General features: G+C 34.2%; 1 protein-coding gene across 2 annotated transcripts in view; it reads left to right on the top strand.

The window, feature by feature from the left end:
• vri (nuclear factor interleukin-3-regulated vrille) overlaps positions 1–20365 on the top strand; it is a 290281-nt gene that overhangs the window by 103659 nt on the left and 166257 nt on the right. The gene's annotated exons all lie outside the window — the stretch shown is intronic.

The following is a 20365-nucleotide window of genomic DNA, read 5'->3' as shown; positions in this document are numbered from 1 at the left end:
CTTCTTTGGTGAACAAGACATTGGGTAATTTACCATTGAGTTCAATGGGTTTTGACACGATCGGATGTAAATATTTTGTAGTTACATCGTAAATATGCATATAAATGGATATAATTTCTTTTTCTACAATACTTCAGAGTCCTAGGTATATGAAAAGAATACATTTTTAAACAACATTTCATTCTGAACGGAATGAAATGCTATACTTTTCTCAGAACAGTTTGCTCAGAATGGTTTAATTTGAAATATTTTCACAAGTTTTCATTAATTACATTAGAAAAAAAAATTAAGGTAATTCGATTTTATTCGGTTAAGGTACAAAAATTAAGATCAAAGTTTATTGTATTATTAATATTAAAATTATGCATTATTTCTTTTCTATTTATAGAGCTTCTTCCTAAAATACTTTCTCAAATATGACGTGATTTTTTAGCTTCTAAGGCATCTTTTAAATCGAAAACTATAAGTCAGTTTATAATTAATGCTCTATTCGGTCCATTTCAAATTAGAGCACCTTTTAATTTAATAACGAAATACTTTAAATAGTACTTAACTTTCTCTGAATATTTCTGAAAGGGAATAAAGTAAGGATTATTTTTTAAATATTATTTAAAACTTGTAACTGACTTATTATAAAATGTAAGGGGAATAATTCTTTTAATTATACTTATTAGATTTTTTTACACTTAATTTCAACAATACATATTCCAAAACTCTTCTTTATTACTTTCTTAAATACGCATCTCATACAAATTACTTTATAATACCTTTTAATAGATTGCTTTCCAGTACGAATAATTCTTGCTTAAATAATTTTATAACGTATTTGTAAACAGGATGTCAATTTATGTTTACAATTCAATGTTAAGGTTATTATATATTTAGATGACATTTATAATCATTATAAATTTAGATACATTTAATAATTAGATTTCTTTACAGTAACTTTCACAGTTATTTATGAATGAATAAATCCTTCATTTCAAATGCATTTATAAATAATTTAATAAATATTTACGTATTTTGTTAAAGAAAGATACATGCTTTTTGGAAGCACATGCATAAATACCCATACATATTTCATATTTTTCATTTCCGGCATGTGGAAATCTTTAATTTCTGTGCATTCACTATATTTTTCGAGTAAAGTAATTTACACTAATTTTAAAAAGTACATGTTACAATAATATGTGGATGCGAAAAAAAAATTGTTTTATTTAAAACATTTTGGCGTCTGGAATATAAAATAAATGTAGCGAATACTGTATTAAGGGTATCGAAGAATGTATACAATTTTAAAGGTACGGTGAGGTATTTTTCATTCTTTAAGCATAACTTTTTTGCTAAAATCTATATTTTTATAGTTCAACAGCTTAAAATTTTATGAAACAAATTCATAATCAAAATCGCTATTGTTAGTTATCGAAAAATAACCAAGATGTGAGTTTTGCGTAAATGTCGCTAAACTATACAAATTGCTATTATCCATCATACTAGGAATATTTCTTTTATGCGGAATTGTCCCGTTTTTCGATTTGTATGGAACTGTCCTGTGTCGAAATACTATGAGAGGGATGTCAAGCGAGCTTCTGAATGTAAACAAAAAACACCCCATCTGGTGACCGAAGCTTCGGAGCAGTGCTTCACTTCTAATGCCGGTTTGACCACTCCTTCCTTTCTTACCTCCATGATTACATCAGTGACGACGGACATGCTTGCCCGAGTATGGGAGGACTTTGAGTATCGATGTGATATTGTTCGATGTGACTTTGAGTATCGATGTGATATTGTGTCGCTGATGGAGGACATACTGAACATCTGTAATCTGAACTTGAGGGGTTCGTACATATGTGCATAAAGTTTCATATTTGTATGTCATACAGTTTAATAAATATATGCATTCGAAATACGTATATTCTTTTTGAAACACGCTGTATTTGCTCCCAGAGTTGTATTCCTTGTTTTTTTACTTTTACTTTTGTTAACTCATCTCCCATTTGGAGGAATATTTTATTTGGTTTTATGACTATTTAAATGTTTTATTACTACATAATCATAATTTATTCCCCCACTAGTTAGTTTACACTTGGTTTTTAAGTTTATTATTTACCCCCTCAAGTCAGATTATACCTTATAATACAGCTGGGGATAAGTTTATTATTATTGTTTCTCATTTTTGCGTAATAAGTGAATAATTCATTTGCAATATATGTACCCGTAGCCGATCTTCCATACTTACAAAAATAACAAAAATCTTATATACTCTATAAGTTAGTCATTACAGAGTGCCAAGTAATTTTTGTTCTTATCGGTATTTTAAGCCGACTATTTAATCCATTTAAACGAAACTATATGTGATGGGGGGCAGCGCTTTTCAAAGCAGCAAAACTTAGTTGCAACATATTTAATTGAATGATTTTGAGATTATGATTGCTTGACACATAAATCATACGGAACTTCAACAACCTTGTGACTACAGGCTCATAACCAAAATTAGGCATCTATGAGAAATATGTGTGTATTTATTCTTCAGTGGGTTTCAATGTCTTTGATGGGTGGTTGTTAGAAGTTCATTCACGTTATCTTGTGAAACTACTAAGCGACCGGTTCCCCCTGACGTTCTACTATTACAAAAGACTAAGACATTTGACCTTAACTAAGCCAGATTCTCACCCCTTCTGGAAAGCCTTCATTCGTTCGATGAACCGAACCAGCCTTGGTTACGAATTTTTGTCTTCGTTTGGCAAGTACCAAGGGAAATTGAGCAACCCTTTTCGAAAACAGTTGTTAACTGACAACGACAAGTCGCCAAAATGAAAGTGGAGTTCGTCAAACACGAAGAGAAATCGCCAAATGTTTCACTCTGACATCCGTTAGCGTCAAGCGATGACTGCACCGAGTCGTTTCTTATCTGAAGTGTCTAACTCGCCCTTCTTTACTGGCGCAAGTATGCCAATGGAAGAACCAATTAAAAAACTATAAAAAGTCTTCGAATGGAAACGCTTTTGCTTACTGATAAACTTTCAAGATGAGAAAACTTAAAACTGGGAGATAGGATGGGGAAGAATTGAGATATTTGCCTCGTTCGCAATTTTTGTCATAGAAATAATTTAAATTAGTATTTAAGCGAAGTTGTAAGAATATAAATAAAGAGAAAGCAGCTAAGACATGCGAATTTAGCTATTTATTGACAATAGCTAAAATGTTTTAGATGCTGCCAATAAATTTGCAACACTTTAAAACAAATAAAGTGATGTAGTTAACATTTTACGATTTCTAATTCAGTCACCAGGCCGGTTTTCAAATTCATTAACAATTAATTTTTCCGGTTTTTGTAGACATGTGGAAATAATATAAATTCGCAAAAATATCTGCGGGTATTTTATTTTAACCCATAATGAATAGAACTTCTCCCTTTCCTCTTACCCAAATCCATCCCAGTCAGGAGTAACAAAAAATGTAATTTTGAATTTTTACCCTGCAAATATCTAAAATAAATGTAACAGTTTCAGTTGATTAGTTTTTAATTACTCATACTTAGTCAACAAGATCTGAATATGTACAACAGCAGCATTGACAGAAGTTTACAATGGTGCAAAATATCATGTTAAATATTTAGAAAGAGGGGAATTTTCAAACGTTCAGATGATGACTGAATTTATCGTTCCAGCCTCCATTGCGCAAGCTGAACGAAGCTTCTCTTTAATGGATAATTTATGGTTGGATAAAAGAAACTAATCAATACCGAAAAATATCAGAGTCCAACTATTGACTTGCAGTAATGTAAAATTTGATAATAATTTTTTTTTCAAAGGTATAATTAAAAATAAAGGTAAAAAAATTAAAAGCAGCTAGGAGTAACCAAAAATACGCTTTTAAAGAAGCAATATAAAATACCGTAAAATTTATTTTAATGTAATTCTTCTCAATTATTTTCATACAGTTTACTAAAATGTGCATGAATTACGCATGTTAGTTGTTTCAAGTTTATATATTTATACTATATGTTGCATCTTTGGTACTTAATATTACACTGTTGCGTGCTACGGGTTCGTAATAGACTAAATGCACGCAAAAGCGATAATAGCTTGATAAAATTTATTTTACAGAAACAAACACTTCACAGCTTTCCACAAAAATAGTTGTACCGAGCTTGCTTCACATTATCATAGAGTACAATCAATAGTTCCACTTCAAACTACTAAGAGCGTTAAACACAACGCAATGCAAAAGGCATCTAAAAGGCGAAGCTCTTGCAGATATTTCAATACTCCGAATTCATCTCTGAACTAACAACTAAAAGCAGATGCTCTCTCCGGTTTTACATACTTTTCAACCAGTCTCCGAGAAATCTCTAGAAGGCGCATGAAGGCCGGATACAGTTGCAGTTACATAAGGATCAATTATAGTTATTCAGTTACGATACCCATTTCAGTTATGCAGAGATCAGATAACAATGTCGCCAGATGATAGCAAAATTTGGCGACTTTTGGCGATTTCTCTCCAAATTTGGCTTCAAAAATTAGTCTCTCGGCAGCCTGGTGATGGAATAATTGGCGATATCTTCCCAATTTAGCAAGATAGCCATTTACTCAATGTTAAATAAACTTACCACCCGTGTATTTCTATTTTTTCTGCAAAGCTTCGTTTCTTTAGATTTTTCTAATGATTTCAAATGCGTAGATGAAAGCAGTGGACCTCCCAACACCTTACGATACTGCATAGATGACCGAGAAGACCGTAGTGGCTTGATTGGGAATTCAGATAGTTACCTTTTTTATTTTATCCATTCGTGAAACAATGTGAGATTAGTTGAAATAAACTGCAACGAACGTGGAGGGTCGAACGATTTTCGACCCTCCACGCCTGAAGGGTCGAAAATCGGCTCCGCCATATTATTGTAATGAAACTGTGGTTTGAAGGTGGCAGAGCGTAAAGCAAGATGACGCAATTTAGCACAACATATCTTGAAAAATCACAATCTTTATTTTTTCCATGCATATCAAATCATCCTTTTTCAGATAAGCTATTTCTTAATAATATTTGAATACATAAATTGCAGTTTGAATTAGAACGTCATCGTAAGCAGCAGCAGCATGGTTTAAAAGCGTCTTGCCAGCAGGATAGCTATGCGGTAAAAAGGGGAAGGTTATAGTACTTTCATAGGAAGAAGGCTGAAGTTTCAGTTCACAGTTTTGGTTTAGAATTAATTTGATTGGACGAGAGGCATCTGCATTAAAACGTTACATAAGATAGAAAAGTCTGGAACCTGTGCGAAGAGATGAATTTAGGGGCAGATTACCAAATTTAGAATGTTAATTTTGAGGTCGTCAATTATATTTTGAAACAGCTATCATATTTTGTTATATCTTACATATATCTTACATAGCTTTCAGATTTTACATTACGCCCAAAGGGGCGTTTTTTTAACATTTTGTGTGTTTACCTTTATATATTAAATATCATGATCTTCCTACTTGAACAGCAATATTGCAAAATAATTTTAAAATAAGCATATCTTTAGAATTTCCGATACACAGTCTCGCTCGCTGGAGATAAATTTTTTTTCTTTTTTTTTCCGTACAGTGTCACCATTGCTCGTTTTGAAATCGTTTAGCTTGTTAATCAAAAACTCGTTAAAGTGTTACAAAATATGAAATCGATAATAAAACAAATTCCAAATTAGAGCTTCCAGATGCCCATATTCGGTGAAGGATTATGGTATTCAAAATTTGATGGCTCTAGGTACTGTTGTTTTATCACAATGTGAGAAACATGCATACATTTATGCAGATTATTCATTATTTAATTTCTTAAAATATAACACAGTGCAATAATATTTGATGGCAATAATGCGAAATGCGAAACGGACATTTAAAGTTTTCGACGTAAACTGCCAAAGCGAAATTAAAAGCCCTTCTGGGCTAACGCCCTTTTGGCTAAAACATTTCACATGTAATTTCATGAAAATTATTTACATATGTACGAAATTCGCAACAATACTATAAATGTTATTGTATGTTATTGTTTCATTATATATAGAGCTATATATATAAACAAGAATTTTGTTTTATTTTTTCGTAATATTCTAATTTTAAAATGTCCGGGTGAACAGTTTTGAAAAGATTGCAAGCACTGCCGGTAAGAGAATCTGATCAAGATAGAATGTACCATAAATATAAAAAATATCATAAGGCTAATTATATTTATTTGCAGTTTTTCTCAAACGTTTTGCAAGTTTTCAATAATACTTGATATATTTACAATTTTGCATTTCCAATTAAAAGTACAGCATTATTAAAGCTATCATAATGAAATTGGATACAAAAAATATTTTTGAAAGTCTTTGGCATGGAAATAGTTTGAAAAATGCAAGCCTAAGCAAATGTAAAGAACTAAAATGAAATATAATTATAGATTTATGGAATATCAAACTTGAGTATGTGAAAAATATCGTAGAAGTAAAATTAAAAGTACGTTATGATAAAAAAAAGAATAAACATTAAATAAAAATGTAAAATAATATATAATTATGTGTTGTTCTACATTTTCAGATACTTGGTTATTATAATACATCTAAAAAAGGATTTTAGTTGGTTTTTAATTGCATTTCTAATTTCTATTTCCGGGATGACGTAAATTAACCTTGTAATCTTTCTTTAAAAATAATTGCAACAAAACTTTACGAGTTGTAATTTTTCCTCTTAATTTGTAATTTTATATATTTCTTCAAAGTTTTATTTCATGATTATGCTATGAAAAATAAAATGTACAAAATATCTTTAATGTCTTCCTTTGCCTTCATTATGGCTCTTGAGTTATAGTGCATCTTTTTCTCTTGTTTTGTTTGGAAATGCTCTGATTTGATGGCATATCAAGGAAAAGGAAAAGATTTTCCCTGCGGTCTACAGAAAATTATTTTATTATATTTCCGTTTCTGCAATTTTGAATGGTTCAGTAATTTTTCTTTGATATTTAATAAATATTTAATAAAAATGTTTTAAAAATATGTCTGAAACTGCTTTAATTAAAATTATTAAACTGTTTGGAAATTGTTTAATTTTAATATTATTTTATAATTTCGGTTATTATTAATTTTAAAAGTAAATATTTTAAATATTTTAGATATTAAATCATAAATTTATTTACCACATTCAAGCGGTTGTAATCACGTAGGTAGATTTTCTGCTGAATCCAACAAAAAGTTTGTTTAAGTGAATCTAATTAAGATATTTTAATCTGAATGAATGTGCAATGCAATTTTCTGCAAAGCTTTTAAAATTCGAATAGCTTAGTTTTGATTACTTTTTCATCTTGATAGATGGCACTATGACCATTTCGTCTTAGGTTCCGCCTATTTTCTTTCCGATTTTATTTGGATGTTCACTTCTATTTAGAAAAAGGGTTTTGAAGAAGACGGCTCATGTCATGCGCCCTCAAAATTGGCAAAGTTTTTAAATAAAATCTATTGCAGTATAAGGCTATTTTTTACCCCTAATTATTCCTCCTTTCTTTATGAAATATAGTGATACCTCGCATAAAAAACATAATCCTCTATGCGATGGAGTTCGTTTCGTGGAACGGTGTTTCTCAGAAGTTATTAAGTGAATAATTTTATTCCATTCTTAGCTCACTTCAAAATCATGAATAGATCAAAATCATCAAAACAAATTTCCGAGAATATTTTAAAACAGCAACAGATTTTGAAAAATGATCGAAATTTTCTAATTTAATTATTCATAGTTAAAAATATTTACGTCCATTACGTATGCACTGAAAATATTTTAGTTTAATGCAGTCTGAGGTATTGTAGTCTTCCTGTGGAGGTGAGAGACTTTAATATTCTTTACTCTCCTGACTACCTGTCTTTGATTTTTGGGACGGTTACGTTTTAAAACTTAGTGTAAAGTAATCACTTACTTCATAAGGAAAGTCTTGACGTTGCGCCTTTGGAAAAAATCTGTACGCGGACTTTCATTTATATATGACTGACCGTTCATTTGTTCTGCCATTCGATCTATCATTAGCGAATTCAATTTCCTTTCCACTGTTGTGATCAGAGATTTCAAAATGAAGTCGATGCTAGGTTTAACTGCAGCCGTATTAGCTAATATATAATCTGTTTCGTTTTCAAGAGTGCCCACATACGTTCTGAAACTCTTGAAGGAACATATCCTGCACAGTTGCAAGTTTTGGACGAAAAGGTAGAAAAAATCCAGAAGCATTTCAGAGAAGCTCATGGGAAGTCCACACTCAAGTTAACTGCGAACTTATGTTACCTCAGAATTCATCACTTGGAACACTAGCAGGGTAGGATATAAAATTTCCTGTTCTAGAAGCAGAATATTTTTTGGGTTCGGTGGATTATCAGTAGCATGCTTTTTGCTTGGTTACCCTCTTTGATAAAATATAGCTCCATGAAATCCGTTCATTCCTTTTTAATAACCTTATATCATTAGCAAAGATACATTTAATTGCTAGTGATAATTCAACATAAATTTGCTTTTAAGTGTAACAATACTTTTGCACCTTTTAAGCTCCTTAATTTTAAAAAGCTAACAATTTAGGAACTTTATCATGTAATAATGCAACGTCGACAACTGGCGCAACAGGAAAAGTGGCATGGCGAAAAACACAATTTTGAGCATATCTGTGTTAGTTTCGCAAGAATGAGGTAAAAGGAAGAAAGTCGTCTTAACAATTATTTCATACAGAAAAAGAAAATATTTAGTTCTTTCCGCAGTATCTAAGGTTATTGAAATGTTAAAGGAAGGCATTTAAGAATTCTACATCTCCAAATTACCGTATTTCATTTCTTACGCAATTTCCATTCAACGGTTGTAACTTCCCTTTCTTCTTTCATTCTTAATTGAATGTATAGTTTCCTTACACTGAAGTTAATGGATGAAATTAAGGCAGACTTTTTTTGAATAAATAAATTGTATTTAAATAATAATTTTACGCATTTTAAATAAAATTGTGAATGTACTTTCACAATTTTACAATTTCACAATTTTTCACTCTGCGTATTCTTTATTTTTAAATTTAAGACTATTGCCAGACTGTCTTTCGATCAAATTTTAGATCGACTGCGGAATCTTAGAATAGTTACGAGTAGTTTTATAGCTTCTAAAAATAAAATCACAGAAAAGAAGCACACCAATTTAAATTTAATGAAGCACAATAAGTATTAGATTATGTTAGTGATATCGAAAATTCATGAGCAGTTCGACAGAATTTGATATCGGTCTCTCTTGTACACAATTATCTTTTTGTATATAGTTATACAATACGATATCGGTCGCTTTTGCACATGAATAGCGTCTCATCACATTGTGCAAATTACATGGCAGTATACCTGGTCACGGAAGCATAATATTTTATTATTATTAAACCAAAGGGCATTTTGCGCAGAAGGACTATTAATTTCGTTTTGGTATTTTGCGTTCATTCACTATAAATGACATTTCACTTTTCAAATTGTTGCCACCAAATATTATCACCCTGTATTGTATTTAAAGAAATTAAATAATGAAGAATCTGCATAAATGTATGTATGTTTCTCTCATTGTGATAAAACAACGGTATCTAGAGCCATCAATTTTTTAATAACGTAATCCTCCACCGAATATGGGCATCTGGAAGCCCTAATTTAAAATTTGTAATTTGTTTTATTACCGATTTCATATTTTGTAAAACTTGTAACGAATTTTTGATTAACAAACTCAGGGATTTCAAATCAAGCAATGGCAACGTCGTACAGAAAAAAAAAAAAAAAAAAAAAAATTTTATCTACAGTGCGCGAAACTGTGTATCGGAAATTCTAAAGATATGCTCATTTTAAAATTATTATACGATATTGCTTTTGAGCTGAATTTTATGGTTTAAGGGCGAAGAACGTGATATTTAATAAATAAAGGTAACACACAAAATGTTAAATAAAAGCCCCTTTGGACGTAATTCAAAATCTCAAACCTGCCTGATTTTTTTAATATTTTATTATTATTATTATCATTATCCGGATTCATTTCGCTTATTCACTGCCCCAAGAACTTTCTTAAACAAAGGAATAGGTTATTTTGTACGTAAGTATGTCACATATGGCGTTAGATGCATATTTTATTTATCACAAAATTCCTGCAACTGTTCATAAAAATATTAACAGTGTATATATTTTTAATTAAATTAAATCTAATTTGTATCCATTTGATATATTATTCCGAAAAAGAAGCCAAATAATGATTTTAAGTATTAAGAAGAGCATATTATTGCTTTCAGATCACTCAGTTCCTTAAATAATTACAGAGTGAATAAATCTGTAAAATAAATTAAAGGTTTTATGCTTTGCCTGAGTGGCATCTTTCTACAAACGGGTTATCTGTGAGTCCGCGTGGAAGGTAAATGTAATATCTTATGTTTTGCTTACTGGCGATGCTTGCGACATGACTGCTTAATGTATGGTAACGCAGCTATCGTAATGTAACAAATGAAAATGTTTCGAAAATCTTAGGGAGATCATACTTCAGTATCACTAAAGAAAATTTGTTCTTTAGGCAGAAGCAAAGAAATCAAAGAAAATATCTGGAGCGGTCTTGCATCGTAAAGGCAGATTTTAAGATATGAAGCAAGTCTCAAAATGGTGCTCACTATATGTATTTTTTATCACTTTTACAGTGATATATAATTTGCTGCGCTTTAATTTTGTGTCTTCACCCCATCTTCAGCACAGGTTTGCCATGAAGCACTCTTCGAAAGTTTATTTCTTGTTTAATATTTTCACTTATTATGAACAGAAAAAGGTCATTCGAGCAGGGAACCTTTTGTTTAGTTTGCGTAAGTGATGAAGATAATGACTGTTACATATAGCTCATAAAGTGCTGCTCCTGAAGTTTACATAACAGCAGAAGTAGAAAATAAAACAATAAATCTGTCCCTGTTAAAAAGAACGTTACGCTTGAACAATCGTTAAGTAACTTTCTTATTTTGCCTTCATTTTGATTGAATAGAGTTACCTATAATAACACGCAATTTATATGCCTTACTTAATGTTTACTGTCATTAACAAATTGCTTGCTTAAGTTCGAAAATGTTTTCAAGATAAGTATTCACATTATTTTGTAACTTTATTGCAACTGTTTTTTATTTTTTAGTCATAATTCCTTTTCTGGCTTTATGAGCTTAAATAAAACTTCCTACTGTATTCACAAATTTTTGTTGAACATGCAAAAGATTGTGGGCTCATACTCAGTACCGATACAAAATAAAATCTTTATTTTTCATTTGGTTTCGTCAAATGAAAAAATGACAACGGCGCTAAAATTATTCTACTCTATATCCATTTCTTTTCAAATGAAATCTTGACCTTACCGATTGCAGCGTGAGAGAACCAATGAGGAATGTTAATGTTCAAATGCAGCATGTACCCTGGATAGCGGTTGTATCTGACGAATGTGCTGCCTGAAAATGGCGTTTCAACTGCCAAATTCACTTTGCAAAGATTCATCTAGTTTGGTTTGAGCCACTGAGCTGGCTTCTGTCCCCGGATAACGGGTATACCCATACGGAATTGGATGCCAACCCCGTGGATATTTATTGTACCATATGAAAGATGTATATTGGCACGGTTACAGGGCCCTTGATCTCTTGGTTACATTCTATTGTCAACAGAGAATAAGGGATTATTAACATAAGAGATACATAGATTATACAATAATTTGAAGCTATTAAGGCTGTACATGAGGCTATTAAGACTGCACATTTTACATGAGCTATTTTTGCATGAAGATGTTTGAGTGCGAATATCAATGTGTCAGTCGCATGACAATACCCACCATTGGTAATTTTGATGCTGTACATGTGACTTACATTATGCTATGAGGTGAGATTTTAGGAGCAATACATGGGGCAGCATATATAAATAAACATTATAGTACCACACATGATACTAGGATAAACAGACACTATTAGTACCATACGTAAGACATACATTGAACGTTAGAATTGTACTTAAAATACTACATATAACAAGCATTATACTAAGCATTGAAAAAATTAAGACTGTACATGGTGCTGGTAATACATGAAGATACCAATGCGAGCCAACTGGTGCTGATTGACACTGTTAATGCCGAACAGGATACATACATTATGCTGTATGAATGCACAGTAATACTTATAGCACACCTTAACCTGAATATTAGTACATATGAAACCATACAAGAGAATGCGTGATAAACATGAGGGCTGAGAAACTGATTAATAGTACTTTAGAAGCCGTACAGGGGAATGTGTGAATGTACATAAATGCTAACGATACTGACCAAATTTGTTACATACATTATGCTGTAGAAGTGTACATAACTACATATAACTTACATTGAGCTGAATATAAGCACTATATAAGAGGATGCGTGAATGTACATGAATGCTGAAAGAAACATACAAGTGTACAGGAAAGAAAAAGAAACAATGTGACAGCCATATGGCCAGGCATGATATATACATTATACTGTAGATTTTACAATAATACATATAACGTGCATTATACTGAACATTAGAACTTAGAGGCTATACAGGAGAATGTGTGAGTATACATGAGTGCTGAAGAAACTAACCAAACTTGAAACATACATTATGCTGTAGGAGATATAACATACATTAAGCTGAATGCATGATATAACATACTACATTAAGTTGAAGCTGAATGCATGATATAAAAATGTGCTGAAAGAAACATGGAGGCACGTGAGTACGGTCCAAATATGATACATACGTACATACATTATGTTGGACAAGTTATGCTATAGAATTTACAATAGTACACATAGCATACTTAAGGCTGTATATTAATACTTTAGAAGCTATGCAGGAGAATGCGCGAGTATACTTGAATGCTGAGGATACTGACCAAACGTGATACATACATTATGCTGTAGAAGTGTACAAGAATAAATATAACATAAATCAAACTGAATATGAAAAAAGAGAGAGAGAGAGAGAGAGAACAATGTGACAGCTATTTGATCAAATGTGATACATACATTATGTTATAGATATTTACAATAATACATAGAGCATACATTAAACTGAATATTAGCACTTTAGAGGCTGTACAGGAGAATGTGTGAGTATACATGAATGCTGAGGATACTGACCTAACTTGGAACATACATTATGCTGTAGAAGTATACAAGAGTACATATAACATACATTAAACTGAATATTAGTACTTATGAAACTATACTAGAGAATGCGTGAGTATACATGAAGGCTAAAAGAAACATGAAAACACATGAGTACGGAAAAAGAACAGTGTGGCAGCCATTTGGCCAAGCATGAGATATACATTATGCTGTAGAGATGTACAATATAACATTTAACATACATTAGGCTGAATATTAGTACTTTTGAAAATATACAAGACATGAAGCGGCGCTAAGTGTGGTTACCGACGGCGTGCACCCTTCTGTTGGCGTACTCCTCCCTATACATTATGAGACATTCGTCTATTACAGCCTTGATCTTTAGCTGATCCTGCTTGAGTTTTTTAGTGGTCTTTAGCCAGTGGGCCCAGTAGCTGTCATCATTCGGCTTTTTTAGCCTGTACTGTTCTTTGAGGCTGCATGAGAATAGAAGGTGGTCTGGGTCGCCAACCTCACCACATTCGCAGGTGTCATTGTCTACGAAGCCGAAGCGATATTTGTATATGAGGAATGGACCATGTCCCGTAAGAAATTGTGTCATATAATAAGAGGTAGACTGAGCCTCTGCCCTCACTTTCGGTATGAACTTGTAAGCTCGACGACCCGTGGTGCCCTGGTCCCATCTCCTTTGCCACTCTGTTATTAACAGCTCTAGCGAGTGCCGCTTCATAAATGTGATCGGCTTTAACATGGCATCCTCATCTGTGTCGGCCGATCTGGCTGCCTCCTTTGCCGCCGCGTCTGCCAGCTCATTACCTAGGATGCCAGTATGTGCTGGCACCCAGGTGAGACGTGGGGTTTTTACTTGGCTAAGATGGAAAATCTGCCTCCTTATGTCTTGGACTATGGGGCTTCGCTCTCTTTCATTAGCTATGGCAGCCAGGCTTGAGGCTGAGTCGGTGTAAATTTCTCAGGGGCATATGCAGGGCATCCGCACTGTATTTCAGTGCTGCATTGATTGCCAGTAACTCAGCCTGGTAGACCGAGTTATGGTGGGCCAACTTCCTTTTCCACGTATGGATCGTCACCCCTTCAGAGACGTGGCAGAATGCACAGCCAGTCCCTTCTGGTGTTTTTGACCCATCTGTGAAGATACCTATAGACTTGATCTTTTGAGCTTCTCGAGAGAGAGAGTGATGCATGTATAGATATTGTCATCAGCCGGGTGACAGGCGAAGATGGGCCTGTGCTTTTCGTATTCACTGGGATTGTAAGTATGTTCCCATAGTGTGTGGTGTTGCCTCAGTCTGATAACTTTCGCTATCGCTGCCTCTCGCTCTATGACGAGATCGAGGGGTGGTACACCGGCTAGAACTTGCAAGGCTGCCGTTGGGGAAGTTTTGTAAGCCATACAGATCATTAGTAGCTGTTGACGCTGTATGGTAGTTATTTGACGTCTCATGTGGGTGTTCAGCCGTGTTGTCCATACTGAGGCATCATAACAGTCTTATACCAGATGCGGAGAATTTTGGGTGACAGCTCCCATCTAATTGCTGTCATTCCCCGCATGGCATTGGTTAGGAGATTCACTCTTTGTCTTAGCATCGTAATATGGAAAAGCCAGGAGAGTCTCTGGTCTATGACCACTCCGAGATATTTTAGCTGGGTGACACATTTGATCCTGTGCCCGAGTAATATGAGACTAAGGGTACGTCGCAGTGGAGGACCTCGGCCAATGATAACTGCTTGTGTCTTTAGCACCGAGAGTTCAAGTTTGTGCTCTTGGGCCCATTGTGAAAAGATGTCCAAGCACTCTTGCGTTCTGATGCCCAGATTGGAGCGACCTGCCACAGTCAGGAGGAAGTCATCTGCATAGGCGACTAGTTCGACGCCTTCTTGGCCATCAAACAGTTCGAAAACAGTGTTCGCAACCAGGTTCCAAAGAGTCGCCCCAAGGCAGGACCCTTGTGGGCAACCTCTCTGCCGTTGCTTGGTGACAGTTGCACCATCCAGCGTGACTTGAACTCGTCTGTTGTCTAAGTAACTTCTGAGAAGTTGTCTAATTGCAGGAGGGCACTGCGTCTGTTCCAGGGCCTCGAGGATATCTGGCTACCACAGCGAGTCGAAGGCACCTTAAATGTCCAGAGCTACAACTGCTGTGTGACTGTCCTCTGCTCTATTTTTCTGTATGATTTCCACCAGCTTATGGATAGTGTGGTCTGTTGAATAACCGGTGCGAAAGCCATACTGGGCATGGTGTATGACATTGTGATGCTCAAGGTGATAGTACAGGTGGCGCAAGATTGCTCGCTCTAAGAGCTTCCCGATGGCGGGATGTAAGCATATTGGTCGATAGGAAGTAGGGTTGATCGGGACCTTTCCTTGCTTGAGGAACATGGCAACCTCAGCAATCTTTGTGCCTGTAGGGAAACAGGACAGTCTCCAGCTGGCAGCGAGGAAAGCTACTGTCATCCTATTGTTATATCTTATCTCACTTGTCTGACTAATCAGAACAAGTCCACGAATTTTACCCTGGCAAGTTGCGAAAGATTGCCATGTGTCTTTGAGCACAATATTGGTGACAGTATGGTCTTTCATTATAACTGCTTTGTTACGACTTTGTCCAGCTCTGTTTTTCTCTTGACGGACAGCACGTCGGAGGACGTTCCAAAGAACCCGCATCCTCTTCCCTTATCATCCAACCATTTAAGAGGACTTTCAGGTCGCTGAGTATTTTGTAGTCGCTGAGTTTTGTTTGAAGCATGGATGATGCGCCCCCTCTGCGATTGAAATTCGAGCCGAAACCTACAATAGCCTGAAACACTGACCTCTAATACCGATCAGGCCGGCAGTGTCATCATATTCGGTTTGGTAGATAGAAATGACCACGTCAATACGGTTTAGCCTAGGTTCAAAACCTGGAGAAAGCATGGATTTTTACTTTGAAGTATGAAAGCACTTTAAATAATATTGAGTTCGAAAATCCTATTGAGAGGCTGATTTTAAGAAATATTGGAGCAGGAGACCCTTGGATCCACCCGTGAGGAGTTAAGAAGAGTTAATTTCTCTATCAAAACTGGAACAGAATTGGGCCAACTCCTACTGATGTATATAAAATGCCCAATATCTTGGCGAACTACAAGTGCAACACTTTTCTTCTTGTGAACAGTGTGTTCGCGGACCTGATATAGAATATGCGTTCACATTAGGAGAATTAGTCTTAACAACAGTAGCAGTAATAGGCCAGTTGTTCATTGAGTTCGGATGTAACGATTACATTTTAGTGGCTGTGCCTTGCCTAGTCTAATACTTTTCACAAGCTCAAAGGAAACGTGCATTTTATTTATGGGAAGTTTCACCGATAAATATAGATCAGTTGTTGCCTTGGACCAATAAAAAAGTATGTTTTTTCTTTTATTGAAGAATTTTGGAATATAAATATCATTCTCAAGCACCATCAAATACCTGCGTCATCAGATTGGAGGGAATCAGTCGGATGTAACACTAATATCGAACTTGGTTGTTATTTGTTTACCCAGTTATTCTAAGTTTGGAATCTTTACTGTCACTTCTTTCTTTCCGTTTTCCCGCCGGAAAGCAAAGTATTTTGCTTAAGTGAGGGCTTTGAAATTGTTAAGACAGCGGGTGTTCTGTAGCTTATTTAAATTTAGCTTTACATTTGAATTTCTCGCCATAAGTGCTGGCGGATTTTGGAAGTGCAAGAGTGCCTTCTGTTCATCTTACTGAGTTTAAAACCAAAAGGGTCTTGTATACTCTTCTCAAGTTTCTGTTGCTTTTCAGACATAGCGATAAGTCACTTAACATTTTATCAAAGGTCTGGTCGCAGTTTATATTATGCGATAAATAACATCAGAGGTTTCGTTGGATTGAAAATAAAGGTATAGATATCATAGGAAAAGATAACAATACAAGATAAAAGATTTGGCGCAACAAAACCGCTTTATAAAATCAACAAAATAACAAAAGTGCATCCTGGTTTATTACATGTGTAGCTCACTGAATCCAGTCAGTCAGTATTGGTTCTGGAGGCAAGCTGTACATGCTTTACATATAACTTTAAACTTTAAAATCATACTATTAACGCAATAAATACTGAGTGTGCGATTACATCCACAACTGTTTACAGCAGTGAAAGACTTTCAAACCTTATATGATTTTTTGTCGTTGTGTGAAGTCACAGACTTGTTTCTTTCTTGTAACACCCAAAAAGATTAAGGCTACATTTAGAAACAAATGGCTGTTTCATACCTTCAAGCGGGAAATTTTAGTTACGCCATCATATTTTCACATGACCAATTGTATATCTCAAGAGTAAGATAATTAAATTTGGAAATTTAGTTTCGAACTCTACTGACAGAGCTCCCAGAATTGTACTCCGGGTTCGAATCCCGGAGAATGCATACGTATTTGTAACTGTCTATCCCTTCATAGGAGGAAACGGCGATTACGCCCGTAATTAGGGGCGAAATATTTTTAAGGTTATTTTTTATAATACAGTATTTTTCAATTTCGTATTTGCATTTGATTCCACTCTAAAAGCAATAACATCCTTTTATATGTATTAATAAATAAGCAAATAGTGCCAAATTTAAAAACATTGGTACTTAAGTGTTATTGCAACAACCTTAGTAGAAGTTGCCAAATTTTCAGAATGTGCAACACTCTGGCAACGATGCGCATAACCATTCTACGGGTAACCATACTCATAACAATACTTCAGATAAGTAACAATTCCATTTCGTATGCGTTTCGTTGTATTCCAATGCATTTTAAAACAAACCGTGATTTATTTGCAATAAATATAATTTTAAAATATGCATTGCGGAATTTCCCAGCAATGGAAGAAACTGCAGCAAAATTTCTGCAGGTATACGGAACTTTGACACACAATTTCTAAGGGGAACAACGAGAAGATGCGTTTGATAGATAGCCGATGTTAGAGGGTTTGCGCGATGCCAAGTCTGCAATTTTCTGATGTTTTTCTACGCAAAAAGACATCAATGTGTACTTGCGAAGAAGATTTGGAGAAAAATATGTTTCATTTTTTTAAATGTATCATGTAATCCTTTTTTGATAATTAAAATATATATTATAAACTGCTACAAGTAGTATATTTTCTTTTTGTTTATTGATAATGTTTGCTAACTTACCGTAAATAGTTTGGGAATCTTTTTTAAAAAAGTCACGCAAACCCTGAACTTGCACTCGATAAGTAACTTTTAAGTTTTTTCGGGTAAAAAATCGCCAAATTCCGCTAAGATGGTTGCATTAATACGTAAATACCAACATGGTGTTAATGCAACTTAAAACCAATTTTAAATTGGTTTTTCATTAAATACAGATTTCAAGTTTGCTTTGTTTAAAAAATTTTTAATATTAAATCAAGAAATTCAAGAACCATTTAGAAATCATATTCGAGATACTGTAAAGTAAAGTACTGTCTCGCCAACTAGAGGATAAACTTCCACGTATGGAAACCGGATTTAAATCATTCTATACCCGTCCTACGCGAACTTCGACACAAGAGATCACGAATAAAAGGGTGAGTGAAGTAACAAACTGGTTGTTGTTCCGATTCGAAAAATTAGTTCAAGGTCTGTGGGTCAGAAAACCATGAGCAATGAAGAGAAATCAGACAATCGTTTGTTTTTGTTTTTTCCCTCCGTCTCCTCAAGAACGCGTGCGAATGATGAAGAAAGAAAAACGTTATTAAATAGCATTCGTATGATACTTGCTTTATGGTTTGAAGTATAATGAAACTTGTATTTTGCAATTATACAAGATCGGTATAAGGAAAGAACTGACTTGTTTGAAGTAGTTTCATTTGAAGGAAGAGTTTAACGTATTTCAGTCAAGCATGAGATAAGGGTAAGGAATAAATGAAAATGAAAAATAATGAAATCGCAATATTACAGCATTCATGCATGCAATTCATGAATTATTACGGCCAGAGACTGTTATATTTTATTTCCTTTTCAATGCGTATCTCAAATATTGGGGATTTTTACTCAACGAATACAGTTACCTTTTGTTTATATTTTGATAGCAGTACTGGAAAGATTATTATGTACGTTGTATTTTTGTTGTTATGAGATTACACTTCTTGCAACACTGTAGTGTGGTGAATTTCATATAAAAAAATGTAGTTTTCCCCCCTAGAGAGGAAAAGTATTATTACTTCTTGTGTTAACTCCGTAAATGTGTATTAAGTGCAGATATTTTTAATAAAGGTATTTTTAATTTAAAACCCTTCGTATCAAAAGTGTTGAGATTATGAACTTACCATTTTATGTTCATTATATATCGATTCTCTGCAGACGCAATCTCCGAAAGCATGAGAGAAGTCAAACGACGTTGGGAGCTAACACAGCAAATTTACAATATTTATAATCTCTTTGAAAAAGTAAAATTTATTTTTGAAGTTAGACTAATATAAATTTGAAACAGAGAAATAGAGATACATATTTTTAAATTGAATAATATTACTTTATTGTCCATTTTTTTAATATGTAACATCTTTTGTACCTTTGCATAAAAATAGTTTTCGTCAGAGAAAGAAGTGTTATGTAGAGAAATTATCTGATAGCGTTATAAAAAATTAGGTGAATGATTTTCTGATTTATGGAAATTTAAATTTTATTGTGATTCTGAATTATTTATTTTAAGGCTTTAATTTTGGGGAAAAACAGATGCTTCTGGGAATATTATTTAGTTTAAAAGAGTATTATTTATTTTCCTCTATTTGCAAATCTTGTACAAACTTTTATTCATTGTGAAAGAAGCAGGGAAAGGGAGGCAATTTTCGCCAAGTCATGATTTCGCGCGCTTTAGAACGTTCGAGAAAGAATTTTCATTGTTAGTTGACCTTAAGAGAGGAAAGTACGTGACGCAAAGGTCAAAGGTTGCTACTTGTCTTTCAATGTAAGTCATTCAGTTTTTGGCGATTGAGGGTCCGGTTGTTGGCTAAGTGAAGAAGGGCGCGCATGCGCGATCACCCTTATTTCCGCATTCTGGAGTTGAAAACGAAGATTTTGCCATAATTAAGGGGGCGATAAGTGAAGCCATAGTGGGAGCCCGTTTTGTGAAGGAGACGAAGGAAAATTCGAGTTGGATTCACTTTTTGGCTGACTCTCTGACTGACTCGCTGATTTTCGGGCTTGCTGGACTGACGGGCTTGCTGGACAAAATGTAATTGACTACGA

The sequence above is a fragment of the Stegodyphus dumicola genome, chromosome 3, assembly GCF_044657685.1.
Source record: "Stegodyphus dumicola isolate Sdum_Otavi_A_Nest chromosome 3, ASM4465768v1".
Classification (NCBI taxonomy): domain Eukaryota; kingdom Metazoa; phylum Arthropoda; class Arachnida; order Araneae; family Eresidae; genus Stegodyphus; species Stegodyphus dumicola.
This window is presented reverse-complemented; position numbering and strand designations above follow the sequence as displayed.